General features: G+C 49.5%; 1 long non-coding RNA gene across 1 annotated transcript in view; it reads right to left on the minus strand.

Moving 5' to 3' along the window:
- Positions 1-2,582, minus strand: part of LOC106726260 — an 8,871-nt gene extending 6,289 nt beyond the window's left edge. The window contains exon 1 of the long non-coding RNA XR_001362287.1: positions 2,065-2,582. This is a non-coding gene — a long non-coding RNA (uncharacterized LOC106726260). The remainder of the gene's footprint in view (positions 1-2,064) is intronic.
- Between the last annotated feature and the right edge of the window lie 9,428 nt (positions 2,583-12,010).

Raw genomic sequence — 12,010 nt, forward strand, 5'->3', positions numbered from 1 at the left:
CGTTTTGAACACACTGAGTTTAAGGGACCTGTAAGTCAACCAGAAGGTGTCCCAGAGACAGCAGAAAGGCCCGAGCTGGAAGTTGGGGAGTCAGCCGCATATGGATGGAAGTGAATTAGGTTATCTAAAAAGAGCATGTGGAGTGACTGAACCTGGAGGGTACCAGTATTCCAGACTGCTCGAGCCCACTCAGCCAGAGCCGGCCAGGCACACACCCAGAGTCCAACAAAGTCAGGTTTACTGATCCATGGCAACGAGGAAGACAACACACCAGAAAACCATGTGCTGTCCCACTGAACACAAAGGAAAAGTAAGTTATAGGCTTTAAGAGAGGTGAAGGGTAGGCGACATTTATTACTTATTTATTTGTTTATTTTTATCCTCAAGATTGTATTGTCACATAATGAAACAAAATATGAAGTTTAGCCCAGCTGGTGTGGCTCAGTGGTTGAGCGTTAAACCAGATTTTCCAGTCAGGGCACCTGCCCAAGTTTTGGGCTTGATCCCCAGTAGGGGGCGTGCAGGAGGCAGCCAATTGATTCTCTCTCATTGGCATTTCTATCCCTCTCCCTTCCTCTCTCTGAAATCCATTAAAAGATTTATTTTTTTTTATTATAAAAATATATTTTTTTAAAAAAAGAAAAAAAATATGAAGCTTAGAACTGGATCACTTGGCCCTTTCTCTTCTTATCTCCCAGTTCAAAATGCTTGGATCTCTTAGTAGCCAGCATTCTCTTAGATCTGCAGTTGGGCTCACCGCATTCAAGCCTCAGCACAATCTTTGTAGTTTTAGCAATTCTGCAGAAAATCGGCTTAGTCGGCCCATCATAGCCACTCTGCTTCCTGTCATGATGCCGCTTTGCCTGGGCATAGGGAGTCCTTGCCCAACTGTGTCACTTTGTGGGGCGGATGCTTGCCACACTTCCTGCAGAAAGTCCGGCAGGTTTTAGGAATGTTTGCCATGTTTGCGAGAGCCCTATCAGCACAGAAAAGCTAGGTGACATTTAAATGAAGCAATCTTTTGATGGCTCAAAGCAAATAGCTGTGTATAAAGCAGCCAACATCAGGTCTGGATTGCTAAGTGAACCCAGAGTACTGTTTGCTTGGAAAGAATAAAGTTAAGGTAAATGTGGTATATTATGTTCAGAAATCTTATCTGAATCTCTGTTCCTGGGTTGTAAGCCCTGTCTGCTTAGCGATTTAGATCCTCCAGGTTGGAGTTTCAGTCTTACTTATATAATTTCAAACAGCAAAGTTTCTGATAGTCTATGATTTTAGAAAACAAAGTTGCTCAGTGAGTAAGAAAGTAGTTACTCAACAGATGGTGTGTTATGACATTTTATAACTGCAGTATGTCCTTGGGAAAAATTTTACAGCTAAGGAATCTGCAAAGATCAAGAGTAGTGAGTAGGGCCTAATATATGGCGAGAGAAGATGGTTTGACTTGGGGTGGTGGGCACACAGGCAATACACAGATCTTGTAAATAGAATTATACACTTGAAACCTATACGATCCTATTAACCAATGTCACCCCAATAAGTTTAACAAAAAATTCAAAATAAAAGAGTAGTGAGTAGGCAGGAAGAAAACTGAAGTGTAAGTCTCACAAAGCAGGAAGATGATGGTTGGTGTTGAATGCTAAGAGGTCTAGTTTACTGCGACACTGTCCAATAGGGTAGGCACTAGCCACGGGTGGCTATTTAAATTAAATTTAAGTGATTAATTAAATTTAAATTATTTAAAGAATAAAATTAATTAAATAAAAACATGTTTATTTCTCCATGGCACTTAGCCGCATGTCAAGTGTTCGGTAGCCACAGACTAGTCCCTGTTGTATTATTACAGATAGAGAACATTTCGATCACCCCAAACACGTTCTATTCAACCTCAGTAAGAGAACTGAGAGCCCTTGGCGATGTGGATGCCTGTTGAGAGGAGTCTCCAAGGAGTTATGGGGGTGAAAGCCCTGTAGGAAGTGCGTACTGGTAATGAGGAGTATTCTTTCTAAACGCAGCTCTAACAACACTACTCTCCTCCTATGACAGCTACTATGTATTACGTACCTCGAACACGCAAGGCGAACACCAGAGCAAGCAGTTCAACTGCTCTAACTCGTTTCTCTGCCAGCACAAACCCACTACGGTCCCCAAACTCCATCTCCCGCCATGCCCCGGGCCCTTCTGCGTCTCTGTCTCTTGGGCTTCTGGGAAATGTAGTTTTTACCGCGTTCCAACTCCAGAAAGGTTCTAGCCCTGAACTAAGGCTCCCACGAGGCAGTGCATGGGCCACTCTGGTCTAATTCACTGCGGCCGCCATGTCTACCGTGAGGGGGCGCCAGAACCGGCACCCGAGGTTTAGTGAACCGGTGACGGAGATGCTGGAGTCTCAGGAGAGGAGGAGGGTAGAGACCGAGCTGTTGCTTCTTCCTGTCATTTCTCAGATCGCCGCTGCTGCGGGGCTTTGGAGACGCCTGGGAGCTGACAGGGGCCCCAGGAAGCTCACTGCAGTACTTGGGGCCGCGTCCGACAATGTGCAGCTTGAGGGCATTGGGCAGCCCCGGCTGGAAGCGCAGGCGCAAATGCAGGACCTGGCGGCCGCTGTAAACACCAAAGAGCGCCTGCGCAAGCTGAGCGACCCGGGATGGACACCTGGGGGCGCCTTAGCCAAGATAACAGAATTAGTAACTGTCCGTCTTTTTTTGTTGTCCTTTCTCTATGGTTTGCAAAGCACAGCTTCCTTCATTGCCTTGGTTTGATCCTCACAGCAGCCCTGTTGCAGATTGGACAACGGGTCAGAGAAAGTCACACAGCCAGAGTCCTAGTATAATAGAGTTCGGGGGACCAGAGATGGATGGTTCAGGATTCACAGACTCTAGCCCAGGCCCTGCCTGCGACTTACTGTGTGACCTTGGGCAATTCTGGTCCCTTGGGAACCTAAGCCTTCTCATTTGTAAATGGAAGTAGGTTGTTGGGAGGATCAAATCTGATGCAGGAGTGAAACTAAACTCCCAAGCAGTCTATAAGGGCAAAATATTATTAGTCAGGTGATTGCAGATTGAGGGGCCCATTTCCTCTTTCTACAGATTGCAAAACTGAGGGCCTCAAAGGGGCAGGAGCTTGCTCTACAGGTCTCAGCAGTCTGTGAACAAGCGCTAAAGCCCAGCCCTCCTGCCTTTGGTCCTGGAGCCTTTCCCTGCACCAAGGATTAGTGTTTTTGTTGAATACTGTCTTAGAGACACAGACTACTCTGAGGGCATGGAGGAGACTCTAATTCCAATCCTTCTACCCAACCTAGGCCTAATGGAAGAGGGCCCTGCTCTGTTGAGATGGCTACAAGAAGCAGGAAACTAAGAAAGATCTGGAGAATCCTGGAGAAAGAGAACAGTGTAGCTGGATCTGTACAGACCCTGCCTCTCAGGATAGTGGCCCAGGTAAGGGGAGGAGTCCAGGTGGGACAGATGTGGGCGTAGTTCTAAGGGATCAGACTCTGAATGGAAAGGAATAGGAGGGTATTGGGCTCTGTTTCTGAACGTGGGAGGAACTGGGCACTCAGGTGACTCCAGGTGGGGCCAGCAGCGGCTGAAGTTGATACCCTGGCTGGCTTGAGTAATGATGAGAGAAAGGGATGCACATTGAACTGAGGCTGTAGGAGCCTCTCTCCCAGTCAGGTGGAATAGCCAGGTGGCACCATGGACACACCATACAGCCCCCAGGATCAGGCAGATGCCCAGCTGGGAAGCGAACTTTTCTGTCTCTGAAATGATGGAGCTGGGCTGTACCTAGGTGTTCCTCTCTGGAGTGCACTTGGAGGTTCTGGGGATAGGCGGGGGGAGGGCCTGGGAGACCCTGAGGTCTGGTTGCAGATGGGTCCCCCTCCTCCAGCAAGTCATGAAAGGCAAGTGTTTGTAGAAATGGAAATCCAAGATCCTCCCCACATCCAAGTATCTAATTCTCTGGGTCTTCAGTAATCTCTGTTTTCATTGGGGGAAACTGAGGCTAAAGGAGGAAAGGACTCTTAAGTTTTACCCCAACACACAGGAGTTGGGGTACAAATGAACTAGGATAGGGATCTTTCCATTACATGGCAGCAATCAAACATCTTCATCAAACATTTATTGAGTCTCTAATGTATACTCGGGGCAGAGCCACCTGGGGGTAGCAAGCAGAAGCCAAGATTGTAGTCAAACCTGGCTCTTAAGCAGCCTTCCCAGTGACTTAACGCTGTGGCCTCGTGTCGTTCACTACCTTCTCTGAGCATTGAATTGCCTGTAAAGTGTCGTGGGTGGGTGGTGGGGAGATGTTGGGGAGGAGTAGGAAACCTTATCCAGGGCTGTCTCGAGGTATAACTATGAATGAAAGAAGTGAAGACTTGTTAAGTGCATAGAACAGCACCAGGCACATGTTCCAAGCTCGGTAAACATTAGCCACTGTTGTTACTGATGAACACAGGGCTGAGGCTCGCTGCAGACAGGGTTCTTCTAGCGCCAAGCAGGGGCAGAGGTGCTGCAGCCCCAGGTATGCTCATCTCTCAGACACCTACACTCTGTGCCCTGAGACCCTATGTTTCTGGAGTCAAGGGGGAAACCTACATCCCCATGTCATCCTCTAGCTCTGGTAACCTGGCAGGGAACAGGCACCTCAAGGGTTTACACTGTTTACACCTCCTCATGCAACATGATTCCCTTCCCCACAACCTGAGGTCTAGAGTTAAGCTGTACATTACAGCCCCGGTCAGTCAGACCAGGACCAGACCCTGTACTCTTCCCAGCCCCTTCAGGGTGTGGGTCATGCACAACCCTTCCTCCAGGCAGGGCAGAAGTTAAAAAAAAAAAAAAGGCTGCCAATATAAACTGATGAACAAAAATAGATCCAGAGACAGAAGCATGGAACAGACCATCAAACCTCAGAAGGAAGGCAGGGGAAGGTGGGGGGCGTGGGGAGAGATCAACCACAGGACTTGTATGCATGCATATAAGCATAACCAATGGACACAGACAATAGGGGGGTTCGGGCCTGTGCTGGGGGGCGGGAGCGGGCTGGGAGAGTTCAATGGGGGAAAAAGGAGACATATGTAATACTTTCAACAATAAAGAATTTTTTAAAAAAAGGTTGCTAGCAGGGGCTTGGCCTGTGTCCCCAGAGCAAAAGGGGAGGAAGGCTAGAGAGGAGCCTAGACTGGATACAGGGCCTAATGTCAGATATCCTGCCCCTGGCCCACCCTGTTTGAAGGTGGAGATCTGGCTCAGTGCTCATTTCAACTGCGGTTCAAACCCCTTATTTATGGAGGAGGAAAGAGAAACCTAGAGAGGCCAGGAACTCACCAAGAGCCTCCAGGTGGGAGTGAGACTCCACCTGGCTACTAATTTGGAGGGGCAGGTCTTGGCTCCCTCTCTCCTTCCCCACTGCCACCACAGTCCTGCTTGGAGTCAGGCCCCCCCCTCCCCACTCCCCCATATGGCCCCCTGGGTAGGTTCTGGTTGGGGAGTGGCAGGGTGGAGGTGAGTGTTTGGAAAGGTAAGGGGAGGCAGACAGACATGGTCAGAGAGAAGCCCAGAGCTGAGCTGAGGGATGGGGGCGTGGACTGGGGTGTGGTGGCTGCTGCAGGATTTCTAGGGCCTTATTTATCAGTCTGAGGCAGCAGAGGTTGGAAATACCGTGGGAGCACAATCCTGGAGGAGGGAGCAAAGCAGATTCAAGAATGAGTCACAGAGCCCAGCCCTAAATTTAGAAGGTGCGGAAGGAGGCAGCCTCCCCTGGGGAACCCTGTGGAGATGCTGCTGACCCAGAGCCTCAGGGCAGGGGCCAGTGGTTGGCAGGCGGTGCCTGCACATCAGTGCCTTGGGAGGAGAAAAGAGTCATTTTGTGTTGCCACCTAGGCATTTCACAGTATGTCAACCCTGCTCACACCCAGTCTGGACGTTTAAATAAGGGCCTGGAGCTTAGGATCCTGCCACAAGTCCCTGCCTTGCTTTTCCCAGGCACATTTTTAAATGACCACTCAGAGTTGAGCCTGTGAAAAAAATTAGTGCCTTTGCTCCAACCACCTCATAGATAATGGGTGCTTCTTGCTATCCGGTTCTTTATCTCTTGCTCTCTTGTGACCTGGGACAGAGAAGTGCGCTTCCTCCCTCCCCCACATTGTGCTCCCGCACTTCTGGGATCTGCAAGTAATAAATCTTGTGACTACTTCCTTTGTGTTAATGTATTGAAACTGGGCCTTCAATCAAAAGGGCCCCTGGGTTTTCACTTCTCCAAAGTGGGAGCTCTGGTGCCAGTGTGGGTGGCTTGTGTTCCCTCATTCAACAGGTCATAATCTGCATATTCTTAATACACCAGCTCTGAGGTTTCCAACGCGTGCCCTATAAAGTGGAGCCTGGCTTAGGCCCATTCCCGGTGTGGGTTTTGCCCCGGAATGAACCCTGACCTAGGGCAGAGCTTTTAGCCCCATTCTCAGAGCCCCTATGGAGCCTTGCTCACACCAGCTGTGAACCAGCCTCTGGAGCAACGGTTCTCAACCTGTGGATTGCGACTCTTTGGGGGTCGAACGACCCTTTCACAGGGGTCGCCTAAGACCATTGGAAAACACATATAATTACATATTGTTTTGTGATTAATCACTATGCTTTAATTATGTTCAATTTGTAACAATGAAATTGGGGGTCACCACAACATGAGGAACTGTATTAAAGGGTCACGGCATTAGGAAGGTTGAGAACCACTGCGTCTGGAGTATGGACAGTTCACTCCTGTCTAGCCCACTGTCTGGTCATGGCCAAGCTCCCTGTGTCCCTGTGTCCCTGTGTCCTGCTGCTGTCCTAGCAACCAGTTGTCAGATATTAAGGAGGGTGCTCTGGGGATGCAAGGAGCCGCTGAGTGTAGAATTCTTAAAGGGGACTCAGGCCTTTGACAACTGTTTGGAATCGGGGGTAAGGGAGGGGGACAACATGTCATAGTGCCCTCCTCTGCTTTTTGTTCAACCCCCAGGCTCCAAGTGAACCAAGGCTGTTATGTTTTTATTTTTATTTTTTAAAATATATTTTATTGATTTTTTACAGAGAGGAAGGGAGAGAGATAGAGCTAGAAACATCGATGAGAGAGAAACATTGCTCAGCTGCCTCCTGCACACCCCCTACAGGGTCGCGGCATTAGGAAGGTTGAGAACCACTGCCTTACACAGAGGTGTGTGGGTGAGGCATTAAAGAAAATGAAAGCAGGGCAGCTTTCTAAAATAAACTCTCTCTTTTTAAAATCCTCACCCGAGGATATGTTTTCAGAGAGAGGAAGGGAGAAAAACATCAATGATGAGAGAGAATCATTGATCAGCTGCCTCCTGCATGCCCCCTACTGGGGATTGAGTCTGAAACCCGGGCATGTGCCCTGACCAATCACTCTGGCAACCTTTCAGGGCACAGGACTATGCCCAACCAACTGAGCCACACTGGCCACGGTGAGCCCAGGCTGTTTTGTTTTCTCCAGTTCAGGAGTAGAGGGAGGTACTGCCTTCAGGTCGAGCATCAAAGACATAGGACAGAGGCCATGCCTTGGACACAGATGTCCCCAATCCCTGTGGGTCAAGGACTTGAAATCATGATCATTCTGTCCATTGTTGCTCACGCCAATAGAACAAAACCGTGTTCAGTAAAGCAGATCAGAAACTTTATTCTTTGGCCAGGGATGGAGAAGGATGATCTTGTGCTCTAAAGATGCCTTCTTCCTGATTCTGGGGACTTAGGAAAGTCTTAAAGGGTTTGAAGGGGAGTTAGGAAGTCTCAGGGGCAGAGATTTCTGAGAAAATGGAGTTCCCAGATTTCGAAGGGAGCATGCGCTGTCCCCAAACATGCTTGGAACATGCCTAGCCATACACCACGTCTCATTTTAATGTTAAATCTACCCCCTGGGGGTGATTTTTTAGCATGCTAATGAAATTTCCTCAACGGGTCCTTTGGAAAGGGGTTTCAGAATCCATCTTGGATCTTTCTGGAGCAAACCGGGTTCTTAGTTGTGGTCCTTGGGTTTCTTATCTGGTTCCTGGTGGCAGGCTTAGCTAGCCTCCTTGGAATTGCTGTCTTCTCTTGACAAGTTCAACCTGCTTATGTCAGAGGATATGTTGGGGAGAATACACGAAAATTAATAGAAGTTTAAAATTACTAATATGGTGGCACAACCCAATGACAATGCCAGACAGGAATAAGGGGGCTCAGGAGACAAGAGCTGATAGCAGGCTCTGGCCAGGTAGCTTAGTTGGTTAGAGCATAGTTCTGATGTGCAAAGGTTTTGGGTTTGACCGCTGATAAGGGTACATACAAGAATCAACTTATGAGCCTAGCTGGTTTGGCTCAGTGGATAGAGTGTCAGCCTGCGGACTAAAGGGTCACAGGTTTGGTTCTGGTCAAGGGCACAAGCCCGGGTTGTGGGCTCGATCCCTAGCGTGGGGCGTGCAGGAGGCAGCCGATCATTATGAAATGTTTCTCTCTCTCTCTCTCCCTCTCTCCCTTCCTCTCTGAAATCAATAATAATAAATACTTTTTAAAAAAGAATCAACTAATGAACGCATAAGTAAGTGGAACAACAAATCGATGTCTCTCTCTCTCTCTCTCTCTCTCTCAAGTCAATAAATAAATATTTTTTAAAAAGAAAACACATTTAAAAAAGAAAAGAGCTGGTAACCGCTGTGGCATTTACTGAGCACTCATTGTGTGCCAGTCATGGTGCTGAACACTCCATGTGCATGAACTCACTTCATCCCCGTTGCAATGAAGTAAATCCACACTAGTCTACCCATTTTAGAAATGGGAAAACTGAGACACAGAGAGATTCAGTAAATTGTTCTAGGTCACACAATATGAGGTTCTACCCAGACAGTTTGGCTCCCTGGCCAAGCTCTTAGCCATGATGCTAGACTGCTGAGAAGGGATTTCGCCACATCTGTCTCATCCTTCCCCCACCCTCTGCCCCCCAGTCCCTAATGCTAGAGCCCTGGGAGCTGCCCTCTGGGCCTGCAGGGTCCTACTGCCCAGGCAACCTGGGCCTAGGGCAGTGATGGCGAACCTATGACACGCGTGTCAGAGGTGACACGGGAACTCATTTTTTTGGGTTGATTTTTCTTTGTTAAATGGCATTTAAATATATAAAATAAACATCAAAAATATAAGTCTTTGTTTTACTATGGTTGCAAATATCAAAAAATTTCTATATGTGACACGGCCCCAGAGTTAAGTTAGAGTTTTTCAAAATGCTGACACGTCAAGCTCAAAAGGTTCGCCATCACTGGCTTAGGGGGAAGGAGGAATCTAATAACCCCGCCACGCCACCACCATGCAGGGCTTTACAATTAAAGAGACCTCCCACCTGCCTCAGCCCAGTGGGGAGGCATCTTGAGCATCACCATTTGACAGAAAAACAGGCCTACGTTGGGCAAGGCCCAGAGCAGAACCACGGAGACTCCCCCTTTGGGAGGTCCTCAGGCCCAGATGGACCCTCACACCCCTTCCCGCTGGGTCTCCCTGCTGCTGATGTTTATTGGGTACCGATACCTGCAGGATCCCAGTTCGATTGCTGTGTCAATGCAACCTTCTGAAAGCCATAGAGTTTCCTGTCACATGTCCCTGATCCACCTGCCTGACTCCAGGCCCTCCCCTCAGAAGGATAAGGTTGCCTGGCCCTTCTACCAGGGCCAGGACTGCAGCCCTGGGACAGAGCAGGCCCCTTTCTGGCAGCCCACACAACTTCCTTCTTATGGTTTCTTATTTTTTTAATCTCAAGGCTGGCCCTCAGCACCCTGACTCAGGACAGTTTCCACCCTGAGGGAGTAGAAGGGTCTTGGGGGAGCATTTAGGATCACCCTTTGGATAGTAGGAGGGGTGGGGGTCCACCTCCAAAGCCCGTAGGCCATTATTGTTCCTGAGGGAGAAGTTCCTCTGAGAGCCCTGCTGAAGGAGCTGGGACCTTCCCAAGTGTCAATGTAAGAAATGTCCAAACCTTTAGGGAATTTTTATGAGTTTATTTGAGCCAAAACTGATGACAATTGCCGGAAAGCAAGATCTCAGATCTGGAGAAGGACAGTTTTGCAGTTTCTTTTGTGCCTTTGAAATTAAGGAGGGAAGTAAGGAAGATTACGTGAAGATGGGAGAAAGCAAGGTGGGGATAGGATTGCAGGACAGTTAATTATGGGCTCTCTTGAGGGTTAATACCCCCTCAGAGGGGGGTTACTTCTGGCATTTCCACGGTGTGTTAACCTAGATGCACAAGAACAATGGACAGGGCTTGCTTAAAACCTTTCACTAAAGAAGTTATAGGCCTGGGCATGACTACCCACCATGACCTGCCCAGTTAGGAATTTATGATCAGATCACCCTGTGAGGTTACTTTCCATAGCACCCTGCTCCCCGCCTTTTTAAAATTGATTTCAGAAAGGAAGGGAGGGGGGAGGGAGAGAGAGATAGAAACATCAATAATGAAAGGGAATTATTGATTGGCTGCCTCCTGCACGCCCACTACTGGCAATCGAGCCTGCAACCTGGGCATGTGCCCTTGACTGGAATCGAACCCGGGACCCTTCAGTCCACAGGCCAACACTCTATCCATTGAGCCAAACAGGCTAGCCCCCTCCCCCGCCCCCCCCACACACACTTTTTTTTTTTTCTATCCACAAGGCTGGCCCTCAGCACCCTGACTCAGAACAGTTTCCACCCTAAGGGAGTAGAAGGGGCATGCAGGAGGCAGCCGATGAGGGGACTGGTGAGCAACTGTGCAGCACTTCAAGGCTTTGTGATGTGGGTGTGGCAGTGCCTCAGGCATCAGGTTGCCTGATTTAGCAAATATTTGGGACATACGTATATTAAAAATGATTCTTTGCTTATCTGAAAACCAAATTTCACTAGGTGTCCGATGCTTTATCTGATGATCTACTTGAGTGCTCTGGGTAACCTAGCATACTTAAGCAAGCCTGAGATGGTGTGTGGCTGTGGGGGACTGTGACAGGACATCAGAGATGGTCTGTGGCTGTGACAGAGTCACCAGGAGTGAGGATGTGGGTAACTGACTGTGTATCTCTCTGTGACTCTCTCAGGCTCTAGCAGTGCTCCCTCAAGGCAGGGTTAGGGCTGTGGGCTGTTTGCTGAGGGAGGCCCAGCAGGGGTAGGAGGCCCGCCCTGGGCAAACACTTAGATCCGGCTCCAGAAGGGACTGGATGCAGAGCCTGTGGCCACCAGATTGTAAAGGACATGTCCTCCTCAAGGCCAAGCCAGCCCTGGGGGCCTCAGAGTACTCTGCCCTGGGCCTTTCAGAGAGGCCTCTGGAACCACCTCTCTACTCTGCTACTTCCTGGTGACATCACACAGGTCATTGCACAATCTTCTAGAACAGTGCCCCCAGAATACTGCCTTGTTGCCCTAGGCAACCTGGAAAATTTCTCCACCCAAACTGGCAGGCCCAGTTACCCTGAGGAGGTGGTGAGGGTGGGGAGGAGTCAGGGGGGGCCTTCTCCTCACGTCCCAGAGGGAGATCCAGGCAGCCATCCATATGTCTGACTAGATGGTGAGTAGGAGGGGGTACCCAGGAGCAAGTCAAGACTGGATGGGGGCCCAGGGTGGGGGCTGAATCTTGAGGCAGAGAGGGAGTGGGGACTGTGCCAAGGTCACCCCCAGGGTAGTGAAAGGGGTGTCATATAATGGGGGACAGGAACAGAGTCTTGGGTTAAGAGCTGGGAGACCAAGATTATTATTTTTTAATGTATCTTTTTATTGTTGACTAGAGGCCTGGTGGGGCAGTTCCTCAGCTAAGCTTGCACCCTCTCGCAGTCTGGGACCCCTTGGGGGTTGTCTGCCTGCAGCGGGGAGTGGGCCTAAGCCGGCAGGTGGACATCCCCCGAGGGGTCCTTAGCGCTGCCACAGAGGCTGGAGAGGCTGCCACCACCGCTGCTGCGCTTGCCAGCCGTGCCAGGCTTCTGGCTGAACAGCGCTTTCCCTGTGGGAGCGCACTGACCACCAGGGGGCAGCTTCTGCGTTGAGCG

This window comes from Myotis brandtii, unplaced genomic scaffold (genome assembly GCF_000412655.1).
Source record: "Myotis brandtii unplaced genomic scaffold, ASM41265v1 scaffold244, whole genome shotgun sequence".
In the NCBI taxonomy this organism is placed as follows: domain Eukaryota; kingdom Metazoa; phylum Chordata; class Mammalia; order Chiroptera; family Vespertilionidae; genus Myotis; species Myotis brandtii.